This window comes from Orcinus orca, chromosome 7 (assembly GCF_937001465.1).
Source record: "Orcinus orca chromosome 7, mOrcOrc1.1, whole genome shotgun sequence".
In the NCBI taxonomy this organism is placed as follows: domain Eukaryota; kingdom Metazoa; phylum Chordata; class Mammalia; order Artiodactyla; family Delphinidae; genus Orcinus; species Orcinus orca.
Window position 1 is genome coordinate 74,892,928 of NC_064565.1, and position 17,355 is coordinate 74,910,282.

General features: G+C 36.7%; 1 protein-coding gene and 1 non-coding gene across 4 annotated transcripts in view; both read left to right on the forward strand.

Moving 5' to 3' along the window:
* Nucleotides 1–17,355, forward strand: part of GULP1 (GULP PTB domain containing engulfment adaptor 1) — a 273,282-nt gene that overhangs the window by 53,283 nt on the left and 202,644 nt on the right. The window lies entirely within an intron of this gene.
* Nucleotides 13,469–13,627, forward strand: LOC117195548 (U1 spliceosomal RNA). Its single transcript, XR_004475270.1, has one exon. It is a non-coding gene; the product is annotated as a U1 spliceosomal RNA (small nuclear RNA).

Sequence of the window (17,355 nt, forward strand, 5' to 3'; positions counted from 1 at the left end):
AGTGTACATGACTGGTAAGTGAGTCATGACTCAAACCAAGGTGAACTGACCCAAGGACAGTTGGAGCCTCTGTGTAATGTTGTACTGCTTCTTTAGGCTCTTTACACATGAGTTTTCTTTCCTCTGTGGCTCTTATAACTTCGCATTACAGTAAACTATCAGAAGCAGTGTATTACATAATACAGTTATCTAAATACCCTCAAAAAAGTCAGTGGACTAAATATATTCATGCTTTTAATTGGCACATGGGTAATTTTAGTGTCCAATCAATGACCGGTTCTTCTCACAGGGTTTTTGTTTGTTTGTTTTTTATATTGGAGAATTAAAACAGTATCTATTGAAGATACTGTTGATAGTATCTATTGAAGTGAATCTCGGAACTTGTTATCAATTGGAGTCAGTATATGATTTTCCTTTGGAAGTATTCTAGATGTAATAGATACCAAAGGACATAAAATTCACTATAGAAGTGATTCATTATGAAATGTTTGAGAAACACATGATCAATTTATACAGCACTTGACAAACTAGTTCTTTTTTTTTAAATTAATTTATTTAATTAATTTATTTTTGGCTGCGTTGGGTCTTCATTGCTGCGCGCGGGCTTTCTCTAGTTGCGGCAAGCGGGGGCTACTCTTTGTTGCGGTGCACGGGCTTCTCATTGCAGTGGCTTCTCTTGTTGTGGAGCACAGGCTCTAGGCGCACAGGCTTCAGTAGTTGTGGCACACGGGCTTCAGTAATTGTGGCTCGCGGGCTCTAGACTGCAGGCTCAGTAGCTGTGGCGCACGGGCTTAATTGCTCCGCGGCATGTGGGAACTTCCCGGACCAGGGCTCGAACCCGTGTCCCCTGTGTTGGCAGGTGGATTCTTAACCACTGCGCCACCAGGAAAGCACCAACAAACTTGTTCTTAAGGATACTTATTTTAATGAAATTGTTAAAAGATATATTATGGGATATATCAATATTATATAACTATTTCTCTGATATTATTTTTAAATATATCTAAGAAAAATGCTGAACACATTGTTGTGCAATAATCTGCTTTTAATAGTTAACGGGTCATACCCATCATGACAGGAAGTTATCTGGTCAAATGTGTAGCTATTGACTGGGACATTAGCCCATGTGCTGCTTTTACCAACTAACAGCTTCCGCTGGAACATGTAGTCCATTCAGTGATTGCTGGAGTATGCTACTCATGATTTGCATGTAGTATCATGCTGATGTTACTCAGTGGTTAATGTAGGGTAAACATTCATTTGTATAAACAGCAATTCTTGTTCTGTAGAGGTGGGAAAATAAGGAGGTTTTAGATAAAAGCTTAGTCTTGAATTGGTTTTCCAGTCATATCTGAAACAACATCATCAGAATACTTGAAAATGAGGAGATATGATTTTTTTTAAAAAAATTATTTTGGAAATAATTATGGTGTTAGAAGAGTTGCGAATCTAGTAAGAATTTCCATGTACCCAACACCCAGCTTCCCCTCTGGTAACATCTTGTATGACTGTGCATTATTGTATATTAATAAATAATCACAAGCAATAGTTGCCTGAGTATCAACCAGTTCTGCAAATATTGAAATTTAATACCTGTTTCTCAATAATAGATGGAAATTACTGAAACTTTCTGATACACCAAAAAGGCAAACATTAAAGTCTATCTCAAAAAGAAAACTTGTTTACATTTTATCTTAAAAAAATAAATTAATGCAGAATGCATTCAAAGTTTTGTTGTTTTTTTGAAACTTCCACTTTCCAAAGAAACAAAGTCTCTACAAATGTATCATTCTAATGTGCCATAATCTGTTTATGCATTTTTCTATTGACAAGCATTTAGGTTGTTTCTATTTTTTGTTTATTTTGAATAATGCTGCTGAGAACATTTGTGTATAATTATTTTCTGTGGACATATGTTTTCAATCCTCTTGGATATATACCTCAGAGTAGAATTACTGGATCATATGGTAACTCTGTGTTTAGTATTTTGAGGACCTGCCAAACTGTTTCCCAAAGTGGCCATTCCATTTTGTAATCACACCAGCTATGTTTGAGGTGTCTAATTTCACCTTATTGTTGCCAACAATTCTTAATGTCTATCTTGTTTATTTTAGCTACATTAAAGGGCATGGAGTAGTATCTCTTTGTGGCTTTAACTTGCATTTCTCTGATGACTAATGATATTGAACGTCTTTTCAAGTGTTTATTGGTCATCTGTATATCTTCTTTGGAGAAATGTCAATTCAGATCCTTTGCTCAGTTTTTAATTGAGCTGTTCTCTTATCAGATGTATGATTTGCAAATATTTTCTGCCATCCTATGGGTTTCTTGATGTTGACCTTTGAAGCACAAAATTTTTAAATTTTGATAAAAACCAATGTATATATTTCTCTTTTGTTGCTTTTGCCTTTGGTGTCCTATCTGAGAAACCATTGCCTAGATCAAGGTCATGAAAATTTACTCCTAAGTTTTCTTTTAAGAGTTTTATAGTTTTAGCTGTTACATTATGGTTATAATCCTTTTATTTTTTTTCTTTAAAAAAATTTTTTTTTAAAGCTATTGCATTTTTCATTTTATTTATTTATTTATGGCTGCATTGGGTCCTCGTTGCTGCACATGGGCCCTCTCTAGTTGTGGAGAGCAGAGGCCACTCCTCGCTGTGGTGTGCGGGCCTCTCACTGCAGTGGCCTCTCCCGTTGCGGAGCACAGGCTCCAGGCATGTGGGCCTCAGTAGTTGTGGCATGCGGGCTCAGCAGCCGTGGCCCATGGGCTCCAGAGCGCATGCTCAGTAGTTGCGGCGCCCGGGCCTAGCCACTCTGTGGCACGTGGGCTCCTCCAGGACCAGGGATCGAACCTGTGTCCCCTGCATTGGCAGGCGGATTCCTAACCACTGTGCCACCAGGAAGTCCCTATAATCCATTTTGAATGGCATTTTGTATATAGTATAATGTAGGGGTCCAGTTTATTCTTTTGCCATTTGTACTAGCACCATTTGTTGAAAAAACTATTCTTTTTTATTTGGCTTGACACCGTTGCAGAAAAGAATTTACTATAAATGAAGGGTTTATTTTTGAACTCTCAATTCTACTCCATTGATTTATATGTCAGCGTTATGTCAGCACCATAATGTTTTAATTACTATAGCTTTGTAGTAAATTTTAAAATTGGGGAACCTGAGTCATACAACTTTTTTTTTCTTTTTCAAGATTGTTTTGGCTATTCTGGGTTCTTTGTACTTCTATATGAATTTTGGCATCAGCTTGTCAATTTAGCAAAAAAAAAAGAAAAAAGGCAGCTGGAATTTTGAGAGGGATTGCATTAAATCTATAGATTAATTTAGAGGAATTGCCATTCTAACTTTATTAAATCTTCCAATCCATGAGCATGGAACATCTTTCTATTAGTCAGAGATTCTTTAATTTCTTTCAGTAAGTAGTTTTTGGTGTACACATCTTGTACTTCTTTTGTTAAATTTATCCTATACTAATCTTTTTGCTATTATTAAAAATAGAATTTTTTCCTTAATTTCATTTTCAAATTGTTCACTGCTAATGTATAGAAATAGAATTGATTTTAGTATATGTATCTTTCTGAACTCATTTATTAGTTCTCAAAAGTTTTTGGTTGTTTCTGTTGGATTTTCTATATATAATATTTTGTCTTCTGTGAATAGAGATAGTTATGGTTCTTCCTTTCTGTATTATTCTGTTCAGGCCACTGTATCAAAATATCATATGGCTTAAACTACAGATATTTATTTTTCACAATTCTAGAGGCTGGGAAGTCCACAATCAAGGTGCTGCAGATTTGATGTCTGGAGAGGGCCCTCTTCCTAGCTTGCATATGGCTGCCTTCTTACTGGATCTTCACATGGTGGAGAGAGATCTGGTGTCTTCTTATAAAGATGCTAGTCTCTTCGTGGGGCACCACACTCATGACATTTTCTAAAACGTAATTACCTCCTAAAGGCCACACTTCCTAATACTATCACATTGGGGAGGTTAGGGTTTCAACATATAAATTTTGTGGGGGGGGGGGGCTTCCCTGGTGGTGCAGTGGTTGAGAGTCCGCCTGCCTTTGCAGGGGACACGGGTTCGTGCCCCGGTCCGGGAGGATCCCACGTGCCGCGGAGCGGCTGGGCCCGTGAGCCATGGCCGCTGAGCCTGCGCGTCTGGAGCCTGTGCTCTGCAGCGGGAGGGGCCACAACGGTGAGAGGCCCGCGTACCGCAAAAAAAAAAAAAAAAAAAAAAAATTTGTGGGGTTGGAAGGACAAAACATTCAGTCCATAACACTTTCCAGTCTGGAAGTCTTTTAGTTCTTTTTCTTAACTAATCTTGAAAATCTGATTTTTATAGTATAATATATATAATAATATTTAATTGTAACAGGTTTTTAAAACTACAGTTATATTCATTTGGACATCTGTTTCAGCCCATATTTTCAGTACAATAGTGGATGAACCTGGAGAGCAAATTGTCTTCATTTTGCCAATACAGTTGTCAGCAAAACTTTTGAATGCAACATTATTTCCAGGAATTTGTAGGCATTGTGGAAGTTAAAAAAAAAAAAAAAAAAAAGAGGTCTGTCCACAAACTTAATTGTATAGAGAAGCCAAGTTCAACATGCTTGAAATACCTCCAAAGGAAATGTAATACCAAATACAAATTCAATGGATATTAGGAAAACTAAACTGTTGCTGAGGTAAATAACAAAATTATGGAAATGGCAGAATACAACCTCATTCTTTTAAAGAATGGACGGGATTTGGCAATGAAGGTGAATAAAGCAGAAATTATTCTACATAAAAATTGGCATGAATAAGGTCAGAATGTAGGGAAATTTTTTTTAAAAGTTCTATTCAACTCTAAAAAAAACAAATCATGCAGAGGATAGAATATAGTTTGACGAAGACTGAAGAAAAAAGAAGACTGATAATATATATTTTGTAGTAAGACAGATATAAAGAGGGTAATTTAATAAAAATTAGAAACAAGGGTGAGAACTTCGGGGGGGACAAAAAAACAACTCGATGAAAGATTGATCATGGCAGAATGAAGCGGAGGGAATGGCAAAAATTACTGATATTGCCAGCTAATAATATGAGCAGAGGTCTTATGAATTGTTCAAAGTTCCAAAGCTGTGAATGGCAGAGCTAGGATTTAAAACACACCTGACCCCAACCCTGCTGCATTTCAGGAGTAACTATGGAGGTTGTGGACTTTATTACATTCCCCAAATCTCCAATAGCATATTATTTGTCCAACCCATGTTTCTCAATGGAGTGTTTTACATTTTTTACGAAGTGTACCTCATAATAGAGCAGTGTGATTTCTTTGCAAATTCTAGAGGTTATAGCGGAAGATGCTCATGAAAAGTAGGAAAAAAGAAAAGATTGGGCATTTATACTAAAAATTTACATGAATGTGCTATAATGCATAATATGCAACTGCTGTTTTTGTTAGCATCATGTGACCCTGTCATACCAATTTGGATTCTCATGGCTAGTCATACTGCAGGAGCAAAGTGTAACTGATATATTGTACTCCCTTTCTGTCATTTAATGTTAGCATTCCTGTACATACTTTATGCATTCATTTCTTCACTTATTCAGCAATTATTTTCGTACATGACACTGTATGTCATATCTACTACATCCCAAGCTCCATGAAGAGAAATTAAGGCTTTGGGAAAAGAAAAAGGCAGCTTGCTTCTTCTACTAGCTAAATTTTTCTTAACTATCCCCAGCCTTTCAGTTGGGGTAACATTGCATCCCTACTGGCCAGGGATAATCTAACTTTGTACCAGTTGCCCTGGTGCCCTGTCTAATTAGCTTTCTTCTCACTTTCAAAAGTGTCCCAATTGGGGTGGTCAATTATATGGTTACCCTACATGTAATACATACAAATGCATATTTCAGTAAAATTTCAGTTTGAATGCATATCTCCAATCTTCAGCATTGCTATTGAGCTGAAATGGAAAATGTTAAGTATATGAATGACATAATTCTACAGTAATTATAGATTGAACTCCAAGAAAACAATCCAAACTAGAGGTGAGGAAGTTCAGTAATTCACAGAACAGGACAACACTGATTTAACACTTATGGCATATAGTATATTCTACTTTAAATAAAACCAGTTAAATAAAACCTTTTTCTCCCCCTTTCAGTCGATTGCTAAGGTTTTAGCAGAAACGTGAGATGAGTTGCTTTTGTGGGCAAAGACTGGTGATAAGCTGTTAACATGGCAAAATCCATGAGGTGATAAAAAAGAGTAAGGATACAGCTTTTAATTAACATTCTTTGTTTATAGGGTAGAAAATCCTTTACTAGGCTTTTTACATGAATTGTTTTAGGAAAAGACTTGGTAGAGACAGGGAAAACTGCGATTAGTGATAGGAAATGCTAAATAAAAAAATGAATGCTAACGTTCACCAAGCATTCACTATATGCCAGGCACAATTTTAAGTGCTTTACTTGTACTAACTCATTTATCCACACAAGCCGTGATGGTATTATTTTAACCCCATAAATGAAGAAAATGAGGCACAGATTAGTTAACTTGCAGGGCCACTCAATTGGCATTTAAACCAGACATTCTGGATCCATAGGCCACACTTTTAAATATTGCCTGACACTTCTCATATGTTTGTAGGTGCCTATTTACACGTAATAATCATGATACTATCTTACATTTTTAGAACACGTCGTAGTTAACAAGTCCTTGTCTGAATATTCTGTCATATTCTCTCTCTCTCTCTCACCCCCTGCCAGTCTCACTCACACACACATACACAGACACATGCACACACAGGTATAGGCACAGATCCTGTGAAGCAGAGCACGTTAAGATAGCCCATTTTACAGATGAGATATATTTATGTGGTTTGTCCAAAATTGTTCAGTTAAGAAGCAGTGGTGTTATGTGATGACCTAGAGGGGTGGGATGGGGAGGATGGGAGGGATGCTCAAGAGGGAGGGGATATGGGGACATGTGTATGCATATAGCTGATTCGCTTTGTTGTGCAACAGAAACTAACATGGTATTGTGCAGCAATTATACTCCAAAAAAGTTCCATTAAAAAAAAAAAAAGCAGTGGAACAGAGGTTGGCTCAAGCTTAGTTCTTCATAGTCTACGAGCTTCTCATTCTACAATGTAGGGATCACAAGTGCACATGCTGAAATCTTTGTCACATTGGACCCTGGGAAGAATCCTTCTTGGCAACAGAAAAATGGAAAGAGCATGTTCATCAGCCTTTTATCTTTGGATATTTTCCCATACCAAAGTGACTTTATAAACTTTCATGCTGATACAATGAACCCTACAAGAATAGGCTGATAGTTCACTTCAGTTTCCCACCTGTGAAATAGTGGTAATGTTAGTACTTACCTGTATACTTGTTGTCAGAAATAAAATAACTAACACATTTGTAGAGTACACAAAACAGTGTGTGGCACTCTGTTGCTATCTCATATTATTAATAAGGACTGAGTTTTAAAAAATGTGGGCAGGTTGTGAGAAATCATCCTCACTACTGGAAATAACTCCCAATGCTCTGGTGCCTCTGATGTCCGGAAAACAACATAATGTTTTTGTGCTAATTATGAAGAGGTACTGTCAATGATCAACATGTATTTGAGGAAAGACCTCTGTGCAGTGAATAGTTTGAAGAAATACAAAATGTATTTTAGGAAGTTCATTTCCTCAATGAGTTCATACTTTTCCATCAATTAAAAATACATTATTTTCATCAGGGCCTGCAAAGGGTAGGGGGGCTGGCAATGGAGAATTGATGTTTAATGGAGTACAGAGTTTCACTTTTGCAAGATGAAAAGAGTTCTGGAGATGGTTCCACAACAGTGTGAATGTACTTACTACTGAACTGTGTACTTAACAATGGTTAAGATGGTAAATTGTATGTTATGTATATTTTACTGGAATTAAAAACTTAAAAAAAGAAAAAATATATTTTTTTAGTCTTACACAATCTTACTTTCACATTTCATTCAAGCACAAATTTGTGGAAGTTAAAAAAGACACACAGGAATAAGCATCACATGAATCAGGAAGTTATCAAATAACAAAATTATGTCTGTAATAAAGGAGGCTTGACAGATAGCCCTTCCCACCATCTCCCACCCCAAAAGACTGAATAGAAAACTGATGTAAAAGGCTGATGTGGAGAAATAGGATAGGCAAGTATGTCATCAAAGGAAAAAAAAGTACAAATAGAACACAGTTTAAAAATTCAATAGTGAAAAATCCATTCTGTAAACCTGAGAAAATGCCAAAATTGGATTATTAGGTCTTATTGATATTTTTATATTTTACTTACATGGGTGAAAAAATATTGTTTCTTTTCCTCCTGTTTTCTTTCTTTTCCTTTCCCTTTACTCCCTCCCTCCGTTTCTTTGTCAAACTACCCAGTCAAACTTGATTTTGCAAAAGGTGCTTTATGCTTTGTTTTTTGTTTGGTTCTCTCAAGCTAGTCAGCTAAGCAATGAGATGTTTGTTGTGCCACAAAAAAAGTAAGAACAACTCTCAGTCTTTGAGCAAATGTATTTGTAAAGCATTGACATGGCCATTTTCACAGCAGGGCAAATAAGCAAATTAGGGTATTCTCTAAGGTATCTTGTCTGTGACTCTTGTATTTTAGTATTGTTATCACTGTACTTGACAATTTATTTGCATGTATTTATTTATCTATGTTAAATTAGAAACTAAGTGAAATATTTCTAAAGTCTTTTAACCCATGTTACTAATCTCTGTGTGTGTGTGTGTGTGTGTGTGTGTGTGTGTCTTTGGTGTTTATTTACACCACTCACAAATTCACATCAACTTGTGCACTGAAGAAGCAATAAATGCTAAGTGGCAATTCTTAACATATTGGGATCATAGGCCCTTTTGAGAATATATTCAAAATACCTATGAAAACACCTAATATTGCATGCAATTTTAGGTCATCTAGGAACTTTTTGGAACACGTTCATGTAGCCTGTGAACTACTTGGATACCAAAAAACCTCTCAGACTAAGAGAAAATAGAAAATAGAATGAAGACCTTGTCAGGGATTCAGATGAGTAACTTTCTAGACCAGGGAAGAGCAATTAGTTGCTTTAAGTGATGAAGTTTTTAAAAATTTGCCTTTAGAATACATTTTAATACTGTGTGGTCTTATTACATAGTTATGTAACATTTAAAAAAGTAAAATTACTTTTTTATATACATATATATATTTGATGAATCATGGTCTCTTTAGTTTTGTATATTTATACCATTAACTTACGTTCATGTATATAAATATGAATCCCTGATACACTGTATGATTTGAATAAAAATTTTCACTTTTAACCATGTTTAGTTTATTGGCAGTATGGTTCTGAAGACGGAGAAAATCCTTTTTCATTTTATCAACATTCAAAACCTTCTTTGTAGCCTTGTATCTTCATACATTTTATTCATCAGGATCTGCGTATTGGTAAGCAGGTGAAGTCTACCCAGTAAGGTCAGCCAAGAAGATGTTATACGTCCTAGATTAGAAACATACATTTCATTAATGTGTATACTGGGACCTATTTGGGGGATCTACCACCACCATAAAGTGGTGGTAGATCACACTTTTGGGTTGTGCTTTAGGTAGGCTAGTGCTTTGAAGTACCGAACAAAAGGACAAACCAACTTGGCACCAAGAAGTATTGTATCTGTATATGTTTTGCTTTTGTAAGATGTGGCTTAGGACAAATATTTCTCGATAACATTATGCAAATTGTGGTAAAAGGAAAGAAAAGGAAATAGAAATATCTGAAGGAAAACAGTTATGTTATTAAAGCAAGAGATAAACTGAAAAAAATATTTAGTATTAATAATCTAGATTAAGAAATATTGGGGAAAATATTGAATAGCTTCTTGCTACTATAGTTCTAAAAAGGTTGCTTCTTACAGAAGGAAGATGACAAAATAAAATCAGGAGTTAATACATGGAGTTGAAAACTAAACCACTGGGCTTCCCTGGTGGCGCAGTGGTTGAGAGTCTGCCTGCCGATGCAGGGGACATGGGTTCGTGCCCCGGTCCGGGAAGATCCCACATGCCGCGGAGCGGCTGGGGCCGTGAGCCATGGCCGCTGGGCCTGCGCGTCCGGAGCCTGTGCGCCGCAACGGGAGAGGCCACAACAGTGAGAGGCCCGCGTACTGCAAATAAAAAACAAAAAACAACTAAACCACTAAGTTTACCTGATTGCCTAATAAATTATTTTCTATTGAATATTAAATTTAGGGTAAATGAATAATAGTTAATATTTTTTGAGGTGATTGGAAAAAAATGTTTATTTTTAATAATAATCATAAGATCCTAAAAACAAAGTTATGGGAGAAAAACTATAAAATCACAAACAAATAAAAGGATGTATATATATCTTACATGGTTGTTTTTCTGATATTTTTTTCCTTACATATTATGATAGAAATAAAAAACTATTTTAGGAGACATTTAATAACATTAAAATAGAATTTGCACATTATAAAGTTTAGGACTGCTTACTTCTTGCAGTGTTTTACATGAAGAAAAGTAAAGAAAAATAAGCTTGTTTCTAATAGCATCCTTTGTAACGTTCATTGTTTGATTAAAATCATGAACATTGGCCTTTTTTTCCATCTGTAAGGTTTTATTTTTTTTTAATATGAGGTATAATTGACATAGAAAATCAAATTAGTTTCAAGTGCACAACATAAGGTTTTGGCATTTGTATACATAGTGAAATGATTGCCACAGTAAGTCTAGTTAATATCCATCACGATACATAGTTACAGAATTCTTTTTCTTGAGAACTTTTAAGAGCTACTCTTTTCACAACTTTCAAATATGCAGTACAGTTTTATTAACTATAATTGCTGTGCTGTATGTCTCTGTGACTTATTTATTTTATAACTGTAAGTTTATACCTTTTGATCCCCTTCATTCATTTTGCCCACCGCCCACCTTCTGCCTTTGGCAACCACCAGTCTGTTATCTGTAATCTACGGCCTTGTTTTTTTCTCTTTTAGATTCCATATGTAAGTGAAATCATATGGTATTGGTCTTTCTCAGTTATTTCAGTTAGCATAATGCCCTCAAGGTCCAACTATGTTGTCTCAAATGGCAAGATTTCATTTTTGTCTATGGCAAAATATATACATAACATTTTCCTTATCCATTCATCTGTTGATGGACACTTAGGTTGTTTCCATATTTTGGCTGTTGTAAATAATGCTACAATGAATATGGGGGTGCAGATATCTTTTTGAGTTTTAGTTTTAGTTTTCTTCAAATAAATACCCAGAAGTGGAATTGCTGGATCATATAGTAGCTCCTTTAATTTTCTGAGGACCCACAACAGGAGTGGCCACAGCGGTGAGAGGCCCCCGTACCGGAAAAAAAAAAAGTGATCAGTCTAGCATTTTAGTTATATAGTGGATAATGGACTCAGCTATATTCTTTTGGCTTTTAGGTCTTTTTATTTTGAGAAGAGAACTACAAATTCTTTTTGATTTTTTAAAAAATGCCAACACAGTTACAGGACAGTTACAAAGATGTATTGGAAGGCTTATCAATGATAATTTTCTTTATGGATAAATTTAACACTTTAAGTTGGATTTGGATGCCGAAGAAACACATAAAAATTTCAAGTATCACCCTGCTCTCACTTCCATATATATATATATATATATATATATATATTTTTTTTTTTTGGCGGTACGCGGGCCTCTCACTGTTGTGACCTCTCCGTTTGCGGAGCACAGGCTCCGGATGCGCAGGCTCAGCGGCCATGGCCCATGGGCCTAGCTGCTCCGCGGCATGTGGGATCCTCCCAGACCGGGGCACGAACCGGTGTCCCCTGCATTGGCAGGAGGACTCTCAACCACTGCGCCACCAGGTAAGCCCCCTTATATATTTTTAAACATTATTTTTTTCTTTCAACATGTATGTGTTGAGTTACAATTATGTGGCAGGCATTGTACCAAATGTTGGAGATAGAGCAGTGAGCAAAACAGATGTAGTCACTGATAATTAATTAGGCTCTAGAGTGAGCCTAATACAAGCTATGGAGGAGAAATAAATGGTGATGTGATTATGTTTAACAGTCCTTAAAATGAGTGAAAACACTGACATAAGCTATTATCTACTAACTCAAATTATCTATCGATCTAATCCAAATTTTTAGAACGTTATTCTCCTCTAGCAGGTTAATAAATAAATTTCCTGTTATGTTTGTTTCATGATTCTACAACCTGCAAAATCAAAACCTTTAATTGGGTTGTGATCAAATTTGTCTCATGGAAAAAGTCACATTTTTAAAATAAATTTATTTATTTATTTTTATTTATTTATTTTGGCTGCATTGGGTTTTTGCTGCTGTGTGTGGGCTTTCTATAGTTTCGGCAAGCAGGAGCTATGCTTCCTTGCAGTGCACGTGCTTCTCATTGCATTGGTTTCTCGTTGCAGAGCGTGGGCTCTAGACGTGCGGACTTTAGTAGTTGTGGCTCTCTGGCTTAGTTGCTCTGTGGCATGTGGGGTTTTCCTGGACCAGGGATCAAACCTGTGTCCCCTGCATTGGCAGGCGGAGTCTTAACCACTGCGCCACCAGGGAAGTTCCTGTCATGTTGTTTTAAATAAAAGTGGTGGTGAATAAAAATGGCTTAATAGTTATGGATATAAGAGGCAGGTGAATTAAAAAATGATGCCCATTTAGTATTAACTTTAATTTTCCTGAAGAGAGGTGACAGGCCTAAAATAGTTGATTGTTCTTTTTTCTTATAATTTTAGAAGGAAAATACTTTGTTTTTTCACGTGACATTAACAGTACTATAGGACTTGTATTTGCAAATGATAGGACCAACAATGGATTAATTTCCAAAATATACAAACAGATCGTACAACTCAATATCAAAAAAACAAACACCCCGATCAAAAAATGGGCAGAAGATCTAAACAGACATTTCTCCAAAGAAGACATACAAATGGCCAACAGGCACATGAAAAGATGCTCACAGTCTCTAATTATCAGAGAAATGCGAATCAAAACTACAAAGAGGTGTCACCTCATTCCAATCCAAATGGCCATCATCAAAGAGTCAACAGATAATAAATACTGGAGAGGGTGTGGAGAAAAAGGAACCCTCCTACACTGTTGGTGGGAATGTATTGGATTGGCCAAAACATTTGTTCGGGTTTTTCCATAAGAGGTTATGGGAAAACCTGAACCAACTTTTTGACCAACCCAATACATTGGTGCAGTCACTATGGACAACAGTATGGAGGTTCCTTAGAAAACTAAAAATAGAGTTACCGTATGATCCTGCAATCCCACTCCTGGGCATATATCCAGAGAAAACTATAATTCGAAAAGATACATGCACCCCAGTGTTCACTGCAGCACTATTTACAATAGCCAAGATATGGAAGCAACCCAAATGTCCATCGACAGATGAGTGGATAAAGAAGTGGTATATACCGTGATCACAAAGGTGGTTTTCCCAGGGTGAGGCTCATCCATTGCACTGCGGGTGTGCTGACCCCTGTGATTTCCCCAAAGGTGGGAAACTCGACTGCATAGTTTGTGGTAGTGGGGGACTGTGTTCATGCTCTCCCCTGAAAAAAAAGTGGTATATATATGCAATGGAATATTTCTCAGCCATAAGAAAGAGTGAAAAATGCCATTTGCAGCAACACAGATGGACCTAGAGATTATCATACTAAGTGAAATAAGCCAAAGACAAATATCATATGATATCACTTTTATGTGGAATCAAAAAAAAAAGGTACAAATGAACTTATTTACAAAACAGAAAGAGACTCACAGGCATAGAAAACACACTTCTGACTACCAAAGGGGAAGGGTGGGGGGAGGGATAAATTAGGAGTTTGGGATTAACATATACACACTACTATATATAAAATAGATAACCAACAAGGACCTACTGTATAGCACAGGGAACTATACTCAATATTTTGTAATAAACTATAAGGGAAAAGAATCTTAAAAAAAATACGTGTGTGTAACTGAATCACTTTGCTATACACCTGAAACTAGCACATTATAAATCAACTATACTTCAATAAGAAGAAAAAAGTGAACTCAATTTGAGATGTTGCTTATACATTGGTAAGCTTTAGGAATTGTGCAAGGTGATGTGTCAGAGTCCTTATCACAGAAAGGAAAGAATAGGTAAGTAAATAGAGTAGGAAAAATGTTGGGGGCTAGCTAAATGTAGAGGCTTTCAGTGTTTATTTTGTGATTGTTCCATATTTTATGACTATAGTTGCTTTAAAAAACCTTTTTTTTTTTTTTTGTGGTACGCGGGCCTCTCACTGTTGTGGCCTCTCCCGTTGCGGAGCACAGGCTCTAGACGCGCAGGTTCAGCGGCCATGGCGCACGGGCCCAGCCGCTCCGCGGCATGTGGGATCTTCCCGGACCGGGGCACGAACCCGTGTCCCCTGCATCGGCAGGCGGACTCTCAACCACTGCGCCACCAGGGAAGCCCTAAAAATATCTTGATTATCAAGATTTGTTAACATTTTGTAACGAGATGTGAACTCTTCAATGTCGGAGAATTTTGTTTCCCCCTTGGAAATAAGCTCCGCTGCCTCTTGATCTTCAATTCTCTTTGACTGACATCCTGTAGTTAGTGCCTCACGGGTTTACGCTGATGATTTTACCTAGTTCATTCTCAGATTCTCTAGTTATGATCTTATAAAGTATCCCTCATGACTAAAAAGAATGTATTCTGACCAAAACAGGCTTCATTTCTACTCTGAACTGCTAATAAATTTCAAACAGAAAGCTCTTCAATCCCAACCCAAAAAGTCTATACTTAGCATAGCTTTTAAAGAATCCTGATTGAGCACTGTAAACAATTCTACATTTTTTTTTAACACTGATTTTTCGAGCAGTGAAAATTTCCTCTGCTAGAAACATTCCAAGGTTTTCATCACCTTTTCTGGCACCAAATCTTGTATGTGTCAAATTGTGGAAAGCCCTTTGGCTGTAAGAGCTGCTTCCACCTGTGAAGCCTTTATTCTGATTTCTTAACCGGAAGATTGATTTAATTGTTAATGTTGACTAAGTCAGTGGTGAGCCATTTTGTCTTTGGTTGGGTAGGGTGTGCACAGTGCTTGATCTCTGTACACTTGGCAGTGCTCTTGTCTGATGGGTTGCTGGAGGAAGAGACTGAGTGGAAACTGTTTGGCTGCTGTTTCTGGAAGGTTAGGAAGATATGATCTGCTTATTTTGAGGCGGGGCAATAAGACACAAACTGCCTTCTAGAAATTTTATTGTAGAAGTCGATATTTAATTTTATTATCGTTATAAAAACTGAAAAGTAAGTAGCCCAAAGAACAGTCTTGGTTTTAATATATCATGAGTTACCACACACTTGAAGGCTATTGCCATTCCATGCAATCACGGAAAGAGCTCCTCTTTCATGGTGACATAAACCTGAAAACTTATTTTCCCCAACAAATTAGCAATTTGAAGCTCTTTGCCTTTCTAAACTGTTTGTATTGTGTAATATTGAGCAGATGACAATTACAGATATCTTGGCCATTAGATATTAAGTGCTAAATATTGTATGCAGCATTCAAAACATGATCTGCTCTGTAAACGTATTTGATAGGAAGTAGGTGTCTTCATTTATGTCAATCACTCCTTCATTTATTCACTTACTATTTTATGCCACAGACACCTTTCTCTCCAGTCATTTTCAAGAAACACATACCTAAGCCTTATTTCATACTATTTAAGTTAGAAATGCATAGCGCCCAGGCATTTGTACATTTTAAAACCTTTTAGGGTTTATAATATAAAGAGGAAAAGCATTGTTCTACATATGTAACTGACTTATTTCTGCAGGTGGTATAATTGATGATGCCTTACTCACCTGCACATGTTTATAAACAAAACAAAACAGTGGACGGTTTATGTCCTTTTGACACTGAACAGATGTGAATTTGATTCCCGTATTAAGTGCCTGAGGGACTTACAAGTACGCCTGTTAATTTGTTGCTTGTTCTTCTAAAGTCTTAAATTTACATTCATCGATGACTCCAGGGCTTTCACAGAAATAGTAGCTACAGTCCTCCTAGCCATATGCCAAGATATTAAATGATTGTCTTTCTTTCACAAGCCTCTGAACATTGCAGAGTATGGATTCTTTCTCTCTATTTCTTTCTCTATTATCTGATTTAGAAGGTTGCTAGGTAATACTGGCCAAGAGAGTAGAACATTCTTTGATTCCTTTGGTGTGCACAGTGGCTTTTTCTATCAAATATGTGACAATTGAAGCATCTGGAGAATTATCACCACTTACTTCCAACCAGTTAAAGGAATAGAGTAGGTACAGAAAAAGAAACTGATGCTTAATAGGAGGTGGGTTCTGTCTAATTAAAAAAAAAAAAACATGGATTTTAAAGACAGGTGGAAGATATAGCTGTCTAAGTGACTGGAAAGCCCTTTCCACTCTTCATTTCCCAGGAACAGTGGAAATACTAAATTTTGAAAAAAATTATCTCCTTCCCAATTCTTAATAACTTTTCTATTAACATCATTGCCTGTTTTATCTTCTGGAAAATATTATTTTTGTCATTGTACTTGTGAGAATTCAGAGTTATAACATCTATTTTCCTTTGGTACTTTCAAGGGTTCATTTTTACACCTTTGAACAGTTATAGTATGTCTTCGTGTGTGACATTTTTAGTCTATAGAAGGTACTTGGTGCACCTGTCGATTTGAAGATGCTTTGCAATAACTTTGTGGTCACTCAGGGAATTGAATCCATTGAACAGGAACTATTGAAAGCAATGGATATACATCAAGTAATGGTTGACGAGAGTTGGGTTTAGCAGTGTTTGCAGGGACCAAATTATGGAGGAGTGTAAAATTTATCCTGCTGATTCCAAGGCTGCACTGAAGGATGGTTAATCGGTGCGTGGCAGAATCAAGATTTGCATTTCCAAGCTATTGCTGCCAGGAGGTAGAGTAAGATCTGGGGGAAACATATAGGTAAGGAGAGTTAGTCCGATTCAAGGCAGAGTGTTATTAATGTCGGGCAGAGGGAATGGAGAAGATGCAATAGATTCTAGAGCTCTTTTGAAAGTTAAATGGACAAGACATGGTGACAGGCTATAGGGAGTTGAGTAAAGGGGAGAAATATGATGTAACTTGAAGAGCTGGCAACATTTTCCTAGTTGAAAAATTTGGGAGCAGAGCAGCTTTGACAATCATGAAGATAAGGGCTTATTTCGACTTATCTAATTTGTGACACCTTTGGGAGCTGACCAGTGGCAATGGTCTTGCTAGTTATACTTCATATGCTTGTGTAATA